Source organism: Haemaphysalis longicornis, unplaced genomic scaffold, assembly GCF_048455015.1.
Source record: "Haemaphysalis longicornis isolate Haplotype H1 unplaced genomic scaffold, Haemaphysalis longicornis Haplotype H1 scaffold_4, whole genome shotgun sequence".
In the NCBI taxonomy this organism is placed as follows: domain Eukaryota; kingdom Metazoa; phylum Arthropoda; class Arachnida; order Ixodida; family Ixodidae; genus Haemaphysalis; species Haemaphysalis longicornis.
The window spans coordinates 175,472,352-175,494,722 of record NW_027526361.1 but is presented as its reverse complement, the minus strand read 5'-3'; positions in this window follow the sequence as shown (position 1 = coordinate 175,494,722).

The window sequence follows — 22,371 nt, the reverse complement described above, 5'->3', positions numbered from 1 at the left end:
TGGAATAGTTCAAATAACTGCCGTCACAAAACAATCTTTAGTTTCATTGCCGCTGGCCTGAATTAAGAAAAAAAATGGTGTATTTGCTATATTTCCTTCCTCAAAACGCGAGTTATGTTACATCTGTTTGACTGTGTTACGTATGCATACTTTTGTTAAACGCAAGTGGTGATTCATTGTTTTATTTGTGTTGTCTGGCTGCTTACTATGTTAAACGCGAGTGCTGGTTACATGTGTTTGCTTGTGTTATATGATTATTTTTCATTTGTACCCGGATGCTGAAGTCCTCCAAGAGATTGCAGTATAAATAAATAAATAAATAAATAAATAAATAAATAAATAAATAAATAAAACCATGTGGTCCATGCCATCTCAATCATTTGTAGCATAAAAAATTCTTATAGCAGCCTCGTGAATGCTATCAACTCGGTCATTTGGTCGTCTATAATAATTTGTTAGCAGTCAGCCGCTAACGAGTGGAAGCCGAAATCTTAGTCAGCTTCTTAATGCTCAGTCAACGCAATTATTGTGGGATCACTACAGGGGCACGTTTCAAGATAGCTATCACTGACGTCTGTGATGTGTGCGTGACTGCGAACACGCCTCCGCCCCGCTTGACACATGCCATCCTGCCTTCCCCTATAATACGTAAGCTAATTACAGAATACGCGATTACAATCTGAAAGGGCCATTCGACGCGTGAAGCACGGCACAGAACTCGCTTGGATAGATTTAATATTTGTCGACCCCGGAGAAGCGTAAACGTGCGAATGACAAACACCGCTGCCGCACGTTACTTCGAAATGGATGGGCCACGCGTCACACGTACTTCCTAGGAGCAGGCATCTTAGGACCAGCGACCACGCGAGCAGTTACGGAAAGAAGCTTGGCTGCACCATGCCGATAATGCAGCCCGGGCACAACAATAGGCTTAAATGAATCATGAGGATCGAATAACTCATGGGTAAACGCCGGCCGCACGTTACAGCTTATACACCCAGGGCGGAACGAGGTGGCAGCAATATATTGCGGGCTGGCTTATTCAATAAAGGTCCATCTCCGAAAACAAACCAGGGCGACTGCGTGTACGTCGTGGAAACTCGAGAGTTCGTCAGACGCCTCGAGGAACACCAGCGTCACGCAAAAAAGAACGTCGCGCGGGTGCACTAGCCGAACACGTGGAAGCTGATAATGACAACATTGACTGTAACAGTGCCACAATAGTAGCACAAAGAGAGAAACGCGACAACCAGACTCCTCGTGGAATTGCTTGTGACACAAACGACACCAGATACGATCGACAGGACAGAGGGGATCACGCCCGGTATCTATCCACTATCATTACGACACATTTTGAAAGCATGAAAACTACGCCGATGTTTTGCCTCGCCTTATTGTGATCGGGGATTTCGTATCGGATACGACACGTCAACTTTGTTCAATTGACTTGATCAGTGACCGCAACCTTGTTATGAGGGCCACTGAAATGGCAAAACAGCAGCAAAGACAGGAAGTATGGCACTTGGCAAAAGGGGACAGTGCCGAGCCAGCCTACCTTTCTGGGCCATCTAATTCATCGCTGCTCTTGCTTACAAGACGAAAAGACGAAATCCGTAGTGTCTGCAAGGTCGCAGGATACAGCTTCGCAGGATACAAAACAGTGCGACTTTTGTTGTGGGTCACAGGGGGGATAAAAATAAGTGCAACATTTGCGGCGAATAAATGGGCCATAAATGTGCTTATGACAACCATCCTTATGGGGGCGGGGGTTTTTCTCAGTGGGGCCAAAGTAGTGTCACTACATAAAAGAACGGGCAGTTTGCAAGGTGTTTACAACCGGCAAAGTATTTACAATACTTTTCTTAACATTGATCGGCTTGGAAGGCAGTTAATGAGTGTGATGAGGTAGATGACAGTGCTGGTGTGTGCGTTGGGCAAGGTGCCGATGACGACGAAGAGCAACCATTTAACTAGGACAATCACCCTGTGGGGGTATGTGCCACCTAGGTGTCGCCACTAGGGAACCGGCAGAATAGCCGGTAGAAAAAGTGACGTCGGAAGAAGAGGAAGAGGATATCGTGCTGGTCACGATGCAGGGGTTTCGTAGCAGCAATAATTCCTAGGGCTACCCGCAAGGTGCGGTAGCCGTCGTCTACCGAGGCCGTCGTTAAGGACGCCCGTAGACCGAGCCGGGATGGAGGGCCAGCCATTCGTCGACCGCGCATTAAATCGCCGGCTTCGACTGAGCAGCCTCGGCGTCGTCGACCGTGCATTATATCGCCGGCTTAGACTGTGTGACGTCTTGTTTCCTCTGTGCCGATGTACCGACAGCCGCCGAGTACCGAAACTGGCCAACGCCTCAGCCGTGAGTGTGCCCTACGAAGTGCGACGCTTAATCTGTAACGGCCAGGTTTCTAGACTGTGAACTGTTAATCTTTTGTCGCCGTCGCCCGAACTTTGTATGTTTAGGAGAGAGTTTTGTATCTCGTTCTGATCGCCCCTGCAATGTCGTACTTTTTAACCCGTCCGGATAAATGTTCGTGACCGTCATCATAAAGATCTCAAGCGCCTGTCTCGTTTGTGCGGCACGAATCCCGAGGTCTTAGCCACCAATACCATCACAACTGGCGTCCGCGACAGGACCTCTTCTCTACCATCTTGAAGAGGGGAAAGGCTAGATTTCGGGATAAACGGAGCCGATTCGAGGCATGGACATTGAGAGGATAATGATAGTCTGAAGACGAACATTACTGTCTACTAATATCTGTGACTTTAAGACTGTGGCTTTGAGACTAAGACTGTGACTTTAACGAGCGAAAGAGACTCGCAAGTTTGACCTTTTCGATATGGGAATTGAAGAATTGGAAAGGCTTTTCTCTGAAGGAATGAAAGCAGGATTGAAGGGAATAGAATTGCGGAGGTGGGTGGATAATGAGCGTGCGAAGTTGAAAGCAGAGCGGGAAGCAGAGTATAAAGCTGAAAATCAAGCACAGGAAAAGGAGAACAGAATGCTAAGGCAGCAGTTAGCAGCTCTAGGGGACTCGAAAAAGAGAAGATCTGGGGAACAAAGTTTGGGTATTGATACAATAACACGGCATATTAAGGCAGAGGACCCTGCCAACTCAGGATGTGAACCTCACTTTTATACATCAGACCTTCCGGAATGTACTTGAGCAGGACCGCACCGAGCCGCTTAATGAGAGGCATGTAGGACCAGAAGAATCTCGTTCCGAGGAGCGAAGATTTCTACCTGAGTTGAGGAAGACGACACTTGAAAGGGTTGAAGCTAAGCTGCAAGAAACCAGGTCGCTGCTCGTTGACGGCCCATTACCATTAATGCTCAAAGTGAAAGCAGCTGCACCTACGGGCGCGGCCATCACCCACGAGAATAATACATCGCTTTTCACTGCTGCCAAAGAACATGGAGCTTGCAGGCGTGAGCTCTCTGAGCTGCAATCGAACCCTTTACAGAGAAAGCCCCAAATTTTTGTACAGGGGAGGAAAAAGCATAAACTGAAGGGGCGGGGATTTGCACTGCCTAGGCGTGAAAACGCGACAAAATTGAGTCGCGCCCAACTAGCTCGGAAACACAGGATAGTTTAGAACGGAAAGCTCTGCCACCGCAAATTCGTGCGGCTGAAAATCAAATCATTGTTCCTGGTGACTTCAACCTCGATACGGCGAAGTTCAATAGCATGGAAGGATTACTTTGTTGGTCACCGCACGCAAAACAGGCAATGTGCACCTCGGAGGCATTTCATTTCATTTCATTTCATTTTTATTTCCTTAAGGATCCCACTGGGGGGGTATTACATAAGGGGTGGATACACAGGAAAAGAAAACGTTGAACAAATTAATTTTCGCAGCACAGGTGATTTGTAACAATTGTAACATATGTACATTTGATTTGTACCGATTGCAGACAGGAAAGACGTCCAGGACCTTCTTCTTTGGCATTAATCGGCAAACGCGGAGCGAAGGCTCGCAAAGCCAGGTTCATGGTGATTGCCAAACCGAAAGGACGCATAAAAGCCAATGATGCAATTTTTCTGGATAGGCTTTTCTATATGAACACCTTTTGGCTGCGGAATTGGAAGTACAGAAAAAAAATTGCGTTCCATACTGGAAGCTTTCGCCATCGTTTCAACTCAATGCGACGTATGATTCATTTTGTGAATAACCGACAGAACAACTCCGTTCCCAGGACTGCCCCTAAAGGACATTGTTTTCGGAATTAATCTACAAGTGTTTGTGACCGTTTTTTTGTGTGTGCGCGTGCCTTTTCTTCGCGTGTTTTTGAAAGTGTGTTATGCGTCCCAACAACTTTCTTAAGTGGGGAGCCTTGTGATGAGGTAGATGACAGTGCTGGTGTGTGCGTCTGGCAAGGTGTCGATGACGACGAAGAGCAACCATTCAACGAGGACAATCACCCTGTGGGGGTATGTGCCGCCTAGGTGTCGCCACTAGGGAACCGGCGGAATAGCCGGTAGAAAAAGTGACGTCGGAGGAACAGGAAGAGGAGATCGTGCTGGTGACGATGCAGGGGTTTTCGTAGCAGCAATAATTCCTAGGGCTACCCGCAAGGTGCGGTAGCCATCGTCTACCGAGGCCGTCGTTAAGGACGCCAGTAGACCGAGCCGGGCTGGAGTGCCAGCCATTCGTCGACCGCGCATTAAATCGCCCGCTTCGACTGGGCAGCCTCGGCGTCGTCGACCGTGCATTATATCGCCGGCTTCCACTGTGTGGCGTCGTGTTCCCTCTGTGCCGATCTACCGACAGCCGCCGAGTACCGAAACTGGCCAACGCCTCAGCCGTGAGTGTGCCCTACGAAGTGCGACGCTTATCTGCAACGGCCAGGTTTCTAGACTGTGAACTGTTAATCTTTTGTCGCCGTCGCCCGAACTTTGTATGTTTAGGAGAGAGTTTTGTATCTCGTCTCTTCTCGTCCCTGCAATGTCGTACTTCTTAACTCGTCCGGATAAATGTTCGTGCCCGTCATCATAAAGATCTCAAGCGCCTGTCTCGTTTGTGCGACGCGAATCCCGAGGTCTTAGCCACCAATACCATCACAGTGAGCTCCACGGGGGCCCTCAGGGAAACTGAATTCGACCTTTGCATTTTGCAATAACATGCCCGTACCCACCGGGAAGGTAGTTGCCTCCCACAATTATGTGAAAACATGACATGACCCATTACACAGAAAGCCGGCGTTGGCGCCTGTAACAACCAAACGGCCCCAGGAACGCGTGCCTTTGAACCCTTCCATAGAGCGAGGGGTTCCGTCGGCGTTCCTAAACTCGGCAACAGCGAAGTGTGGCCGTTCACACGTTTACACCGAAGACGCAGCCAACTGAGCGAACCAACAAGTTGCGAAATTCACTGCATGGCCGTCAACTCTCCCAATCCATGGCGGCAGGAACGTGCAGCGGCATGCCACGCGTGGGAGACCGACGGAAGCTAGAACGTGAAGTTAAATCATCTCGGGAGGCAAGAGGAAGTCCATCGAGATTGCTGGCCGGAAGCAAGCCATCTCAGGCGTTCAACTGGACATCATTTATTTCTCATTCAGAACCCTTAAAGGTCCCATGAAGACCAAATATAAGACCCGTGTTGTATGGTCGATGTTAAATTGTATATTCAAATTTTATAGCTGCTTTGCCGCGCCAAGCCTCAAAAAGTGCTACTTGGAGTGTGTTATAGGCCCCTTAAACCAATCCATGTTTCTCACGCGAACTAAACAACATGATGCCCTCACTCACGTGCATCCACCCTAACACCCACGTTTTACTTTTTGGTGACTATAATTTTCCTAAAATTGATTGGCACGACTCCGCACCCTCGTCGGCATACGATGTCGAAACGAGAGATCTTATAGACACTTGCCTGAATTTAAACCGAGCTCAACTAGTGTCAGAGCCCACGCGCATTGCAGGCGGTTGTTCTAACATCCTAGATTTAATACTAACCGACAATCCTCAATGCTTGTCCTCAATTTCATACCGACCCCAAATTAGTGATCAAAGAGTAATACACGCAGATTTTTCCTTCCCCCTTCAGCGCCAAGAAAAAGTCGAGAAAATAATTCCCTTATACGATAAGGATAATCCTGAAGCCATGAACACAACACTAGAAAAAGTCTTTCCGGTTTTTGAAAATAACTTTCATACTCGGTATGTGCTAGGTAAATTGGTGTTCTTTCAACGTTAAATGAACGAAATAACCGGCAAATATAGCCCCAGGTGTCAGTCTTTACCACGCCACAGAAATCCTGGTTCACGAACAAACTGAAGAGTCCAGGGAACAGGAAAAAACGCCTTTTTCGAGCAGCGAAAACGAAAGGAGCACCTGAGGCTTGGGCGAAGTATAATACAGCCGAAAAGAGTACAGCACCGCTATTAGTAACCCGAAATACAAGTTTTTGAACAAAGACCTGTCATGCATGCTAACCGACAAAACAAGAAAATTCTGGCAAGTCGTCCACCCTCAATCCGCTAACACAATCAGCCTTACTGACGAATCGGGTCACGTGCTCACAGATAAGGAATGCGCGAATGGTTTTAACATCGCGTTTTCGGACCTTCCCCTCCCGCCGTGGTACTGTTAACATCCAGTATGTGCCCCTTAGATTTTGCAGAGACGGTGTTTCATCTCCCATCCAAAATATGAAATTGTCCTCGTCAGGCGGCGTCGATGAAATTAATTCAAAAGTACTCAAAAACATTAATCACGCTATCGCCCCATTTAGGAGTTCGATGTATGCGCAGTCGCTCTCCACTAGACGGGAAAATGGGCAAGGTCGTCCCCACCTACACGTCAGGTGAAAAAAACTGTCCACTGAACTACCGACCGACTTCTCTAACAAGCGTCCTCTGCAAAATCATGGGACATGTCATCTACTCTCAGATTGCAAACGTTCTACACTCTAACAACTTCTTTCACCCTAGCGAACATGGTTTTCGGAAAGGATTCTCTTGCGAAACACAACTAACAATCTTTCTTTACGACCTGCATGCCAACCGTGACAACAACTTACAAACTCGCGCAATCCTTCTATATTGCGCAAAGGCCTTCGACAGAGTTCCCCACCAACAATTATGCTTAAATTATCCCAGTAAACGTAAAGCGAGATGTACTAAAGTGGATCGAAGCGTTTATAACTAACCGTTCTGAATTCGTGCATGTCGATAACAAATCTTCCGAGTATATCAAAGTAACATCAGGTGTACCTCAAGGTTCGGTTCTTGACGCCTTCTATTCCTAATATACATTAACGACTTACCCCTCAGGGTATCCTGCAAAATCCGCATGTTTGCGGATGTCTGCGTAATCTATCAAACAGTAACTAACGCTCACGACCAAGTGGTCATCCAGCAAGACCTCAACCGCATTGAAGAATGGTCCGATAATGGCTTCTATATTTTAACCCGACTAACTCCCCCACTTTACGTAGAGTCTTCCCGTCACAATAAAGGATACCTCCTCATCGTAAATGTACACTTGTTTCCTTTTCCCGCCGTAAAAATCTTTCTTTTGCATATCACATCGCGAACTTCACTGTAGTCACAGTCACTCTACAAATATCTTCGTGTCACATTGTTTGCGGTCTTGCAATGCGCATATTACTAACGTCATTTCATCCGTAAGGAAAACACTTGGTTTCCTAAAACGCCACCTACGCCATGCGCCCCTGCATGTAAACTTGCTCGCTTATCAGTTCATCAGTAGAGACCGGACCTTTAGCCAAATGCCTATTTTTTCCGTGAGTCCGTATCAAGCCTATTTAAGAAGCATGAATAAAGGAAGGGGAACATTTTAAGCAATAGTTTATTGTGCCTACAATGCCTATTTTGACTATATGGGCCTCTATGGGCTTCGTAGCCCCTAAAAATGCCTTTTTTGTGTTATATGTGCTTTTTTGGCTTTTCGAGTTGCTGGTCTCAACGGACTGTTCTCGCTTCAGGAACACGCAACGAGGTGCTTGTCGCACCCCGTTCGCGAAAAAAAAACCGCGAGCCGTGCCAAACAAGCCCAGAAACGCAAGCCGTGCACAAGCCACCGCCACCTTGTCACATAGGCCGAGCTGCCAGAGGTCCGTACGCTGCGAATCGCAGCCAACCTTACCCAGACTTCACTCTTGTCAACACGAGCTGTTTTGTTCTACGTCCTTCTGACGCGCTCTGTCCGCGGACCAACGGCGAGAACTTTTGCCCATGTGCCCCCTCCATTGCTAACGATATTATAACCACGGCACCGATGAATCTATGGGATTCAACAGTGCCGTGAAAAGCTGAGCAGGTCCGGTCGTTCTGCTCTGTCAACGAATAAATACCTGCAGTTAAGATCTTTCTTCGGTTTTCAGTTGTGTCTTCAAGCAGCAGTTACCAATTGTGCCTCTTCCACTACATGTCCTATTGCTACGACTTAAAATTCGGCTAAGGGCGGAAATTTACTACAAATACTGTTGCCGGTACTACTAAAACCATTGCAGACGACAAAAGCGTCGCACCCGCAATTGTTTACACCACACTACACTTGAACGTGACTTGGCACATTTGTGTGCTTATTTCACAATCTGAGCAAAAAGAATTACCGCAGCTGAGAGCTGCTTTTGCGCCACTGTGACTAAAATGCTAAGCTCATTTGGAATGTCCAGGACTTACCCACCACAATCACCAAAGGACCGGTTTCCCATAGAGCCATTCCTGTATGACCATCTGCCATTCTAGCTGACATAAAATTCCTGGATTCCCTGTGCTACAAGAGCTGCCGAAGGTTCTGAGCACCAAACATATATTCCACATGAAATCATGAAGCGTCCTGAAGAACAAGCACGCTCCTCCAACTTCAGTGAACATTGAGTGTTGTTTTTTCGCGCGAAATTATCGACCGAAATGAAGTACAACTTCAGGCCGTAAATAATTGAAATGGGTGTGCCTTGCTATTGCTTTTAAGGTTTTCTTTTGTGGTCGAATCACCCTGCACTTCACGTAAATCTGTTAAAATAGCAACTCTTGTGTGGTTGATTTTCACAAATAAAATAAAATTACTTTCCCACTGCACAAGACTTAAATTTTCTGCTGTTTTTACTGCAAGTCAAAAATTTGTCGTAAAATATGCTGCTGACGTAAATACAAATTCACCCTATATTTGCCCTAAACAACAGTATTTGGTGCCTGTACATGCCTTAAGGGCACTTTTCAGTGCCTATTGTAGGCACCTAAAACCGTAATTTTTCGTGCCTGAAGTGCCGGTCTCTACTCATCCGATCAAAACTGGAATATGCCTCCGCCATATGGAACCCTTAAGGAATGATCTTGAATCTGTCCAAAGTCGCGCCACCCGATTTATTCATGCCCTGTACTCGTACAACATTAGCGTTTCTTCCCTAGAAGCCTAATCCAGGTTATACCCGCCGCGGTGGCTCAGTGGCTAAGGCGTCGTGCTGCTGAGCACGAGGACGCGGGTTCGATTCCCGGCCCCGGCGGCCGCTTTTCTGATGGAGGCGAAAAGCAAAAATGGCCGTGTGTACGAGATTTCGGCGCACGTTAACGATTCCCAGCGAGATAACGGGCCCATGTAGAGCCCCACGGCGTACCCTAACGGCGTACCGTAACGGCATTGCACAGAAGCTTCAACAAACAATCGAGAAAATAAGCGTTCGCAACTCCAGAACCGCTGGTACTTGTCATACATCTCCCCGTCGTTTAGCGCAAAGAAAACTGCGGGTACACTTGAGGCACAATCTGTGCAATTAACCGGCAGCCCCCGCGTTAATTTAGTTACTAACGCACGTTGGGTTGGTTTTCACGATAGTAAGCGAAAAACGTAACCACGGAAGACACGCCTTACTGCTCAGTAAGGCGCCGGCACGTGCGACATGAAAGCAAGCAAAAAACGAACAGAACTCCGGCTTGGGCTGTTCCTAAGACGGTGCGCGCGAGCACTGCGGGACAATTAAATTGCATCGGACAAACCTCCGTTCAATTCGTCAAGAGAGGAGACCGGGATGCGAAGAGCGTGATGGGTGGTAGCAGTGAGCGGTTAAAGGCACCACAGCCCCTTATGGCAAATCACTGTTAAGCACGTCCGACAGCTTTCACGTTGGGTAGAACGGCATTTTTTTTATTTTGGCTGGAGGCTTAATTGTTGCAGGCTGCGCTAACCAGTGACAATATGACTGGCGATCTGTGCCGATAATGATAAAAGCGTGGTAGCGGCTCGTGTTCGCGATTCGAACGAGTATGCGATTTGATACGTATTTTCCCAGAAAGAATCTCCACGCAAGGATTGAGTAATTACGATAGCAGCGTATTATACACAGGTGACACTTGCACATCCACGTTCTCGTCAAGGGGGCGGCATGGAAAGGTGACTTATACAGCAGACAATACCGTAATTGTCATTAGTGATTTTGAATGATGAGCGCCAAATATCGAACGAATAGATAGCCAAACTTGCTCTTTTCACATATTTTGGCAAATCAACTTTGCTTCTGATTTGTCTATCAACGCGCGTTTCTTTCAATGATCGTTGTGCGCCTCGAGCGTTGACGGAACGGATATCGTATTGACGTGACACCCTATTGCCATGCTTCTCCGTGTAAGGAAGGGGACGAGCGAAGAGCAGAGACTGGAGATTGCACTGCTTCTCCGTGTAAGGAAAGGGACGAGCGAAGAGAAGAGACTGGAGGTCACCGTTCCTAGCTGCTACTGCTTCTTCCTTTACTACTTCATCTACCTTTTATACACCCCCCCCCCCCACCTCGCTCGGGAAGATACTGCACACCTCAGCCAATCTGACAGACTCCGCCACCGAGGAAAGCGTTGTTACGGTTCAGCCACAGGGATGCCTTGGCAAGCAGAGTGTGGGCTGTGTGGTCGTGAGTTCACCGCCACTCGGCAGGAATGACACCGGGAATGCTCTGTCGAGAGAGAGACCACGGTAAAGGCCCACAACGAGATAGTGGAGACGTCTTTCTCCGAAGAACAAATCAATCTTTGAAGCGACCTCTGGAGAACCAGCCAGTCACCATGAAGGCGAAACCGAATCAAGAGACAGCGAGACCTTGTGTGCCTTCCAGCACACCATTCAACCGCGACAAGGACTTGAAATGCTGGGAGAATTAGTGCTGTGACAACCTAAAAAAACTCGCTATTGACGCGTCAAAGTCTGCAGAAATCCAGCACAGCAGGCTCACGCCGACAACCGTTGCACCTGCCCAACAAGAATACGCAGGTTCCAACAGAGCATCCAGGTTCATAATCTCCCATACGACGACCACACTTTACCCTAGTTCTTTTGCAAAACAGGAGGGTGATGACAACGTGGGATCAAAAAATGGAAGCATCTCCACTCCGTGGATGATGGCGAGGGTGCGGAGTACGGGGACCTGAAATGGCATCCAAGTGGCGCCCCGAGTGACATCCGATTTGCGCCCCGACTGTAATTCGATTTTAGCCGTGAGTTCAACCTAGATGATTCCCAAAGTGAAACTGCAACTCACGGCTCAAATCGAATTTCGCTCGATTTTCGTTTGATGGTGGTGTGGGCACGGATGAACGCCGACGGATATTGGGATGTCCTAATGTACTCCGCACCATTACAGTCTAGGGAGTAAGCCGTTTGACTCTCGGGTACTAACTCACGGTCGTATCCCAATGGGTAAGACGATTGACACTAACTCTGTCTGGTCTACCAGGCACAGTCTCGAATCCTGCCGGTGTCTGTGTGATTTTTCGCGATTGCAAATGCTACGCGCACAGACGCGGACTGACATTGTGCGGTCCTAAGGTCCTCCGCAACCTAAAAATACGGCACGTTGAACTTTCACGAACGAAAGTCAAAAATGAAAACGGAGAACATAGTCAAGGGGATGTGGTGCCATCTCTTACCATCACTATAGCCCATACCCATGACGACACGTTCGGCTTTCGAGACTGGTCCGACCCCAAACCATTACCGCAGTGCCGCAATGGGTGACATTACGCGAGAAGCAAGTTCGGAGAGGGAAATGAATAATCTTCAAAAAGTTCCTTGTCTTTGAGGTGTTTTTTTACCAACGAAAAGCTACACCGATCCGGGAGATATACAGACCAACGCCTCTGCCCCAAGTACAAAGACAAAAGTTGGGAAGGGAGCTCTGCAAGGAGGATTCAAGCATCTTCCGCACAAGCTGCACGCAGAGGAAAAGTCCACCAAGAAGGCAGTATTGCACTCAATCAAGCTTTTGTACGGCAACGGCGCTTTGGTGGAAATGCACGTATATTATCAGTGGGCCTACAAATTTGGGGGTCTGGACACCACAATTTCTGCAGATAATACCTTTATCTTCCTAGAAGGTAGGATTTTGGAAAAGCGGTTCGTGGGTATTGGTCGTACAGCTTATCTTGGGCGTACATAAAAACGCAGAAAAGGATAAAGTAGTAAAGGAAGCAGCAGCAGCAGCAGCAGCAGCAGCAGCAGTAGCAGCAGCAGCAGCAGCTCGGAACGTTGGCTCCCTGCCTGTCTCTTTTCTTTGTCCGTCCCTTTCTTTACACTCCAACTTAAGCGTGCCGTGCGTGCTTCTGACCAGCGACCCTGAAAGAATCAACGCTGATTGGCTGATGTCCGTAACTCTGATTGGTCGCTCATTTTAATTCTAGCCACACCGGACGAATCACTTGCATGTGGCTATCCTGTCCTGCGCACGTGAATGGTTCTGTAGGGCAAGCGCTGGGAAAGCAAAAGGGGGCAATTCCTGCCGGAATATGCCAAACCCGGTCTTTTTCCTACATACCGCCGTCCACGCGTCGATGCAGGGCCAATACATCCTCGATGTACTACGTATACGTCTCTGCGGGATGTTAGGAGCGCTCGTGCAGTTTTTTCTTTGCGGCTTCAGAGTGCGTGGAGGCTGTGTGAAAGTCTGACGGAGTTCGGTGAAAAAACACGTCCGGTCGGTTAAATCCTCTGGATGGTTCAAGAACAAGGTCTTGGCAACATCCGTTAAGTAAATTCCGACGTTGGACAATTTCAGCGAATTATCCCACCTATTGGAGGAGCACACACGATTGTAATTATCAATCCCGTCTCCTCGGAGCCCGGCGACCACCTGAAGGTTGCGGTGAAGGCTGGTGATAGTCGATGATACTGCGGCAGGGTGGGTAAGCCCGGCCCGGAATATTTTTTTGCTGCACCGTAAATTGCAGCCGCGTAAAATCGCTGACCAAAGCGAAGTTCCAGGGGTGTATCGGGTCCCGAGCCAATGTACGGGAATCGAACCGGGACTCCGAACTTGAAATTCTCTAGAAGTCGCCAGGTGCGAGGCTTTACTCATTCGGCGGCGGCTACGGGAATACCCAGCCAGAAAGTGATGGTGGTTACGCTGGTGACGATGAGAAGATGAAGGTGATGCGATGATGATAAGGTGCACACTAGAAGGGGGATTGTACACATGATGAAACTTATAGTTTGCACCGCTGCTCACAACATAAACGTCCGAGGCTGTGCCACGAGGAAGTATACTGGGGCCTCTTATGTTTAGCATTTACATAAATAGTAGTTGCGGTAAGCATTGATAAGATGGCAAAGTTCATTATTTACTCAGGCAACATTATTATTGCTGCACTTTGGTTTGAACGCAAATGAAGTAGGTGTAAAGGGCAATATTTACAATGAAAAACTTGCGCAGTGACCTTGGTTGCGGCGGACATTGATAAGATGGTAAAGTTCATTATTCACGCAGATAACATCATTGATGCTATCATTGATAACATCATTGTGTTGGGATTAAACACAAACGAACTGGGTGTAAACTACAACATTTATAATGAATACACTTGCGCCGTGACTTCAATTCATTAAATTAAAATTGATCATATAGAATCTAAGTTCACGCTCTTTCCGTGGTCTACTCAAACAGGCCGATAATATGACCAGAGCCGTTGAAGTTGTTGAAAAGCCGATGATTCTTGGAGTTTCTGTTTCCCCTCATACAGGGAATTGAACAACAGGGGCCCTACAAGGTGCATCGCACTGTTCCTGTAAAAAAACATAAGATTTCCTATCCGATACACCTTCCAACCGTGTCACACCCCGCCAGACGCTTTCCACCTCGTGAGAGAATGCCCGCCGAATACCCCCCCCCCCCCCCCACCACCACCCAAATGACCCCCGCTCCTTCCCGTGAGCAGCGGGAGAGGCTGCTGACCAGCCCCAACAGCGAAGATTAATTTATGGTTGACCGCGCTGTGACGGCGCCCGCTCGCGACCTCGTAGACATTGGAAGCTCGCCACGCCCTTTCCCCTTTGCTCTAGAATAAACGTCTATTAATCATCATTGGGTTCGACATGCATTAATTCTATTACAGCCTATCCTGGATGACAACCACTTAATTAGATATCATGGATAGAACTGCTCCTTCGCTAAAAGGGAGATAATCCGACACTCTCAATTCTTGATAACTTTTCATTGTTTGTGCACTTCCGTTGGAATTAAAGCTCGCGCCACAAAAATTTCGCATTACATTCCACCATCCCCTCTACTGCTTACACTTTCATCATCATCATCATCATAATCATGAACGGTCTAGTTAGGTCCACAGCAAGACGAAGGCCTCCCCCGTATTTCTCCCCCAGCGTTTGTACTGTGCTGTCCGAGTCCATTCTTTGCCTCCGAATTTCATTTCAACTCTCCATCGCGTTAACTGACCTCCTCTTCTTCTAGTTCCGTCTCTAGGTGTCCATTCTGTTGTCCTTGTGGTCCACCTGTTATCAGTTCGTCGTACCACATGGCCAGCCCAAGTCCGTTTTTTTTTTCTTCACCTGAACTATGATATAATCTACCCCAGTTTGCTCCCTAATCCAGGCTGCTCGTTTTCTGTCCTTAAGCGTTGCTCCTAACATTATTCGCTTCACGTCACGTGTAATGCGGGGACCTGAGTTTTCGTTCTAAGTGAGACTCCAAGTTTCAGCTCCGTATGTCACCACAGGCAGGACAAATCGGTTGAATACATTTCTTTTTAGGGATAGATATATCTTATTTTTCATTAGTTGCGGGTGCTTACCGAATGCACCCCAAGCCAATGCTATTCTGCGCTGGATTACTTTCTCATGGTTGGGGGGAGCACTGACCGTCTGGCCAAGGTAGTTGTATTCTTCTACTTGTTCCAGTGTTTCGTCACCTATACTAAAAAAGACGCGTTCAGCGTGTTTATTTTGCCTTACATTAGTTTTATTTATATTTACATTTAGTCTCACAGCGAAGCTCTCTTGATTTTAAACAGGGCGTCTGTAGGGGCTAGTTGTCGCTGCATAGCTTAAGTGGAAAGCGCTTACGTTCACTAGTAAACAAGGACTAGAAAGACTCCAAAACAGAACGAAGCGAAACTAACAACTGATTTATTAGCGCAGATTGAACATATATATGCACGTGCTTGTATGAAAAAAATGCACAAAAAAGTTTGAACGTACGTGGTTACAGCTGCAAACGGTGTTACATGGAGCGTATGCTGGTCTTAGTGTGACAAAAAGTCTATTTCCCTTTTTAATAAGGTCATGGATGGTGCGCTGACGTATTCTCCTTCTTTTCAGGCACCATGAGGTAGGTGTGCCATATGTCGCGCTGCATCTTGATCCTTGACCGAGCACTGATGTTTTGTGGTACTCCGGCGTGCGTTCAGACCTTGCACAATACTGTGCCAAGTTGCACGGCGCATTTATCGACGAGCACGCGCACTTGTGTTCCCGGAGCCGTTCATTGAGGCAGCGGCCAGTCTGGCCGATGTATGATTTGCCACCAGGAAAGGGAACTTTGTAAAGAACACCTTGTTCAGTTCACAATCTTCTGCACGTGTTTTACACAGCTCGGTTCGGTAGTGTGGTCAGACTCGTCCCAATTAACTTTCTTGCAAAAGCCCCTCAATTTGTTGAACGCTGAAAACACACCTCAACACACCTCGCACGTGTTTTCTTTTCATACAAGCACGTGTAAAGATATATATATATATATATATTCAGTCTGCGCTAATAACTCAGTTGTTAGTTACGCTTCATCCTGTTTCGCAGTGTTTCTCGTCCTTGTTTACTAGTCAAAGTTTAAGCGCTCTCCACTCAATGTCTGATTGTAGTTCTTGAAGCATCTTTTGGAGTTGTTCTGCAGATTCCCTGAGCAAGACTACGTCGTCTGCAAACCTCAAATGACTCAAGTATTCCCCGTTTATCACAAAGCTAAGTTTCCCCAGTCAAGCCTCCTGAATCCACTCTCCATACATGCTGTGAACAATTTTGGTGAGATGGTATGTTCTTGTCGCACCCCCGTTCGGATCGGCCATTTCTCACTTTGCTTGTGAAGTGTTATTCTGCCCCTGCATTCCTCCTATATGTCCTCTAGGAGTTTTAGGTAGGCCTCCTCTATTCCTTGGTCTTTAAATCCGTTCATACCTGGGGCTGTGTTAACTGAATCACACGCTTTTTCACAGTCTACAAGTGTCATGGGAGGCGGCTGATTATATTCTCCGCAGTTTTTACTTGGCCGATGACATGAATGTGACCTATTGTTGAGTATCTTTTTCTAAACCTAGCCTTCTCCCTGAGTTGTTGAAAGTCTAGTCTTGCGGTTATGCGGTTAACTATTATCCTGGTGAGCAGCTTGCATACAACCGACAGAAGGCTGATGGGTTTGTAATTCGGAAGATGTTTATCTCCCTTCTTCTAAATCAAAAATATCTTGGCATTTTTCAAGGCTTTGGGGACTTCTAAAATCATTAAACACTCTTAAAATAGTTTAGCTAGGTTTTTTAGTATTGTATCGGCAACGTCTTTTAGCTTTCAGAAGGTGGAGATATTTCTTTCCTTTTCCCTACACCTTTCAACCGTGTCACACCCCGCGAGACTTTCCACGTTGTCAGTGAATGCTCCCGCTAAGCCCCCTCCCTCCCCCACCACCCGAAAGACCCCCGCACGCCTTCCCGTGAGCAGTGGGAGGATGCTGACCAGCTCCAACAGCGAGAATCAATTGTTGGCCGATCGCGCAGTGACGGCGTCCTCTCGCGGCATCCTAGACAAATGGCGCACCTTATGTTATGCCTTAATCGTCGGTTATGTCCTGGTGGCCTGCAGCTTACCATCTTTTCATGGGTTTAAGCGCCTTTTCGGATTCCGCTTCAGTCACCGGTGGAACATCGCGAGCTAAGCTAGAGTAGGCTGTGTAGTTTCCCCTGGTCCCACGTCGCTGGCATATAGTCTGGTAGAGATTCGTTCCGCGATTTTTATCATCTTGTACATGTTGTACGTAATGGTACCCTGTTCATCTCTAAGTGCGTACGTTCTGTCTCTGCCAATAGCCAGCTTCCTCCTTTTTTCCAACGTTTCCTCGATGACCGCCACGCTGTAATGTCATTTGTTTTCCTACTATTTATCAATTTTGGCAACTCAATTTGATCCCGTACTCTGAAGCATTGCAATAATTCTCCTTCTGAAGCATTGCAATAATTCTCCTTTGTTTAGTTAGTTTTCCAGTTTGTTTCCTGCATGCTGCTTCCCCAATAGTTGCTGCTGTCTCTTATTTCAGGTGTCAACACTGTCCTCGTTCTTACAGTCTGAAAGCCGAATTTGTTCTAAAAGCGCGAATACACTTCAGGAAGAATATATTAATTCCTGCAGTAGTAGTTGTCCGAACCAACAAAACACTGACAGGGTCATTATTATCTGCTATAAAAACCAACTGTTATCAGCTATAAAAACCAACCTTTTATTTCGATCACTTAAGGTTCTTCAACAAATCTTACAGTAAGTGAATAGCAATTTTTGTGAACATGTAGGTGGAATGTAAACTTGTATTATTATTTATATGTTTATGCAGTTATTTATTGAATATTGCCAGCCTGAGTGCCAGTGCTTAGGCAGGAGTGGGAATATACGTTTACGTTAATAAGGATACCATAGTTGACTGGATACATATTAAAACAATACAAAGAGAAAAATGCGAAACACATTGGCAGCATTTGTAAAGAAAACAGAAGGGAAGAAGCACAATAGAGAAAGCGCATACCTACACAAAATTGTGCGCGTATGACACTTTTTAACGCACCACTTCCGAAAATTGTGCCAATAACGACTATTTGCAGATTGAAAACGACGGTACGATGACAAACATTGCAACGCAAAGAATATTCTACTTCTTTTTGTTTCCTCCAGTGTATTCTTGTACAGTTACTTGCTGACAGCTAAAGGCAACGTACAAATGTATTTCTATACCAAGCACATCGTCTTGAAGTCATTTTGAAATAGAATTTGCTACCAAGCTCACTAAAACGGCGGCATTTTCAACGGTGCTAAATTTTAAGCTGCTCGCTGCGATTTACTAGCAACTCAGGCCTCTGTCAAGCTCTCTTCAACGGTTTTAGCTCTGGCAGCTAACCAGTACTGTTTAGTATACAAAGTTCATTGAACCAAATGAAGTCGAGTTAAACCGATCCAAAAGTTTTGCCCCTACCGGTTGCTTATCACCTCCCACTTGCCCTGGCCAGAAAGTAAAGGTTCTCCTGTAACCATATGTTTTTGGTTTTATTAAGGGCATAAAAATGAATTTCCATGTTAGGAAGTTTTTTTTTGCTAAACTGTTGTTACAAAGACCGGTCTAGATTGGGCTCGCAAAACGCCGCAAGGCGGTATACTAGGCAACACAATAAAAGTACAAAGTGGTAACGAAGGCTTCAAAAGACAGCACCTGTGCATCACAAATTTATTTTCAATAAAATAAAGAAGCTCGTTGCCCGTAAAGTGACTGAAATGAGATTGGACAACAGCTCTTCCACCCACAATATGTTTTGAAAGGACGGAGAAGTGGCACATTGAAGTCATAAGCAAAAAATCAACAAACTTTAACCCCGTTAAAACTCTTCCGCCAAATTTGATGAAGCGGCAGCTGGACAACTGTTTATGGCGCAAGAATCTTGTTGCGTCTTTATGTTCCCTGTGTCCCACTCGAACAGAAACACCACTGCAAAAATTACTAAATACATGCTTTAAAAACTTCCCCAATATTACCATACACGTAGTTAAACACTCTATGAAATGCAATTGGCATCATTCTCTAGGGCCCAAATTCTGTCAGCACATCCGCCCAGATGCATTAGAACACGACAAAAATGTAGAGACCACTGTATTAAAATCAACCTGTCGAACAGCTTCACGTGGCAGCACCAGAGAAAGTTTTCAAGTGCAGCAGTGAGTTGATATAGTATGTGGTTTTTCTTAGGCAGGTAATAGCTCTAAATCTTTTGTAAAACAATTATACTCTGAAACATTCAAGTAGCGTCACCAAAACGTATAATTTGTAACGCCAAGACCACTTCTTTTCTGTCACCTGACTGTTTAAATTTTGGGTCTATGCTTAAATATAATGTATACACCAAAGCACAAAAATGCAGTTGCTCAGCGTGGAATGTTGGCAATATAACGCTGCTATTGTTTTTCAGATGATTTCATAATTTTTCATTTGCTATGCATGATAAAAGTCAGTTTCACGCATAACACTGCTCATTTCACGTCAAACACATAGCATACCGAAGGGCGGTTAGAAATCTGATGACATTCATACCGACATATATTGCCGTAGACGTCATACTTGTCTGTACGATTTAAACCTAAAACATACGCTTTTAGGGAAGAAATTCGTCGTACAAAATTTAATGCACGGAAGACGGAAATCGACAAATTTAATGTACAGAAATCTTACCATCAAACTATAATTTTGTAGTAACCCACATTTTAAACATGGAGTACAAATAGCCAAGTCTCTTCACCTGCACAAATATAGGTCTGTGTTTGTGCTAGTTTCCATACGTCTGCGCAAAAATTCTTCCGAGTAGCCTAATTTCCTTTATTTTTACCCGTACGCAACTGCTCCATAAGTTAGCATAAACATTTCTTCGTTCATTCATCGCTAGCAAGTTCTCACACTTTCATGAAATTTTCGGCTAACAACGCTGTGGGTTAGGCTGTTTTTCACGTGCATGCCAGCACGAACGTGCTTGCCAGGCCACAGAAGGCTTGTAACGGTTCTCAGTACTCACACAGGCCAACACAGCCTAACTCAGGACGAAACACCGCCGGGCAAGGCCACAGTCTTAATTAATTCCCGTCGGAAGATGGTACATTGACGAAACGCAGACTCCGGAAGCCCAAAGCAATGATCCCATATCACAAAAAGTGCAGTTGACAACGCCAGCAGCGTTTTCAAAGTATTGTGTGGATGGGATGACATTGGTGGCTCGACACTGAAATTTGCCTGAATTACAGATAGTTTTTTTTCATAAAATAGGCCCGTATGGAATCTGCCGCAGAAAGGAATGTGTCGCCGGATAAAACATTTTTCTAGGTGTAAACAGCCAACCAATCGATGTATACACCAGCAGATAACAAGGTTACGTATTTTCTGCCTATCCATCAGGGCTGATGTTGCAGCAACCAGATGCTTAACGTGAAGTATAATGTAAGAAATACGTGGGTAGAAACAAACGTCGTGCTAATAAAGGTGGATTCGCGTTACCATCAATGCTGTACAATCGTTTATTTTCCTTGCATGGAACAATGGCGAGTATCTGATAAGCAAGGCCGTTCTATAGCGTTCCACGCTTGTCAGGAAAGCTTCCCATTTGATAAATGGAATCCTGGCTATGAACGCGCAACTACGCACATAAAGGCGTACCAAAATATCTGCTCATCGTGCATTGCTGCAGAAATGGCTCCCTAAATTCACCAGTGCTTCCTTGCAATCGTTTACTGGTGACAAGGAATGCACGCACAATGGACCCGAACGGAAGATACTTCAGAGAACATTACTGCGTTATGGGTAAAGCAGTGCAGAGAAGCAACGTGCACACTAGCGGCGATCTTGTCGTGCCACTGGCCGCCAGCGGCCGGTGAAGGCCACACCAACTTCCCGTGGCGGCGGTCATGCGGTTAATCAGTCCTGCGTGCGCGATCTCGACCCACATCACTCCCGCTTTTTCAGGCGAAATGTATTCTCACCAGATGAGAGGTGCTCACGGAAGCGGCGCTGGGAAAGTGGTAACAGGTTAGCGCACCACGTCACCAGCTCGTGATCGCTCCCGCCACCCCTCATTGGCGTTTCCCCTGTGCGGAACTTCAAAAATATCGGTCTCGGTTTCTATCGCTCTGCGGCAAGGAAAACAGGTTCAGGTTCTCAGCGAGAACAGGTGTCCAGCCGTTGCCGACGTCGGCAAGCGACGCGCGACAGGGCACGGCGCCGCTATTGTGCACTCACCTTTACGTTTTTTTTTCGCTGCTATGTGTGCTTGCCAGCCCACTAATCTTAGGATGGCACATTAGGCGGCCGATCACAGGGTAAATTATTATTTGCAGCCTCGTTTATTCCTTTCAGTTTAGAAAATTTGAGAAAACGAACACTGAGGCGGCTCCCTGACAGGAGGGCGCTCTTGATGTCACTGTTCTCGTCGCACCACGGCCGCTTCGGAGACGCGCGCACTTCCAGACCGGCCGTTGTCGCACGCGCCCTGGCAGAACGATTTCCGTCCCAGAAGAAGGGGAAGCAGCGCGGCCCCAACAGCAGCCAGCGCTTGTCTACGTCCCGGGGGCCCTGACGTCAGCAGCCTTCCCCTGACGCACATGGCGTCATGATGATGCCAATGGTAAAATGGCATCCATTCTAAGCTTTCTCGTGGGTGCGAAGATTAAAATTGGTTTGAAATATGTTACACTAAACAGTGAGAGTTGATACTTACTCGAATATATTTCCATATACTTAGAAAGTTATTTACATTGTTATCTCAGCTCCAAAATTTCGTGTCAGTACTACTTTAAAACATCGGCGTGGTGTCTGCAAATCCAGATTGAAACTGACCACTCCTGTGCCACAGCAGAGAAAAAATAACGCACAAAATGATCAACCAAACCAGAAAGGGGTGCCACGCGGTGAAATAACAATACAAAAAGCTAGGACCCAAGACAAGCCATTAGACAAGTGCCAGTACCGTTTTTTTTGTCATCGAGTCCTTATTGTTCTGTGGTCCTCAGCATTGTGTTGCATTGCTCAGTATGTCAACTGCGTATGAATGGCAAACTAGTGCACTGTTCCCATTACACACAGGCTAGCACTTGTATCAGCCTTCTACCTTCATCACGCCACTGGGCAATCTACTTTATAGGTTCCGTAGGCTGGTGAGGAGTGAATACACGCATTTTCAAAGCACAGTATTATGACTGCTGCTCACATCTATGTCAAGGTCCATGAGCTGAACCAAGCTCGGTAGGCAGATATCTCAAAGCTAAGGACACTGTAGCGGAGAAAAAAATCTTGTGGTTTGTCCATCGTGCTACAGCCGAGGAACTGCATTTTTAGTCATAATA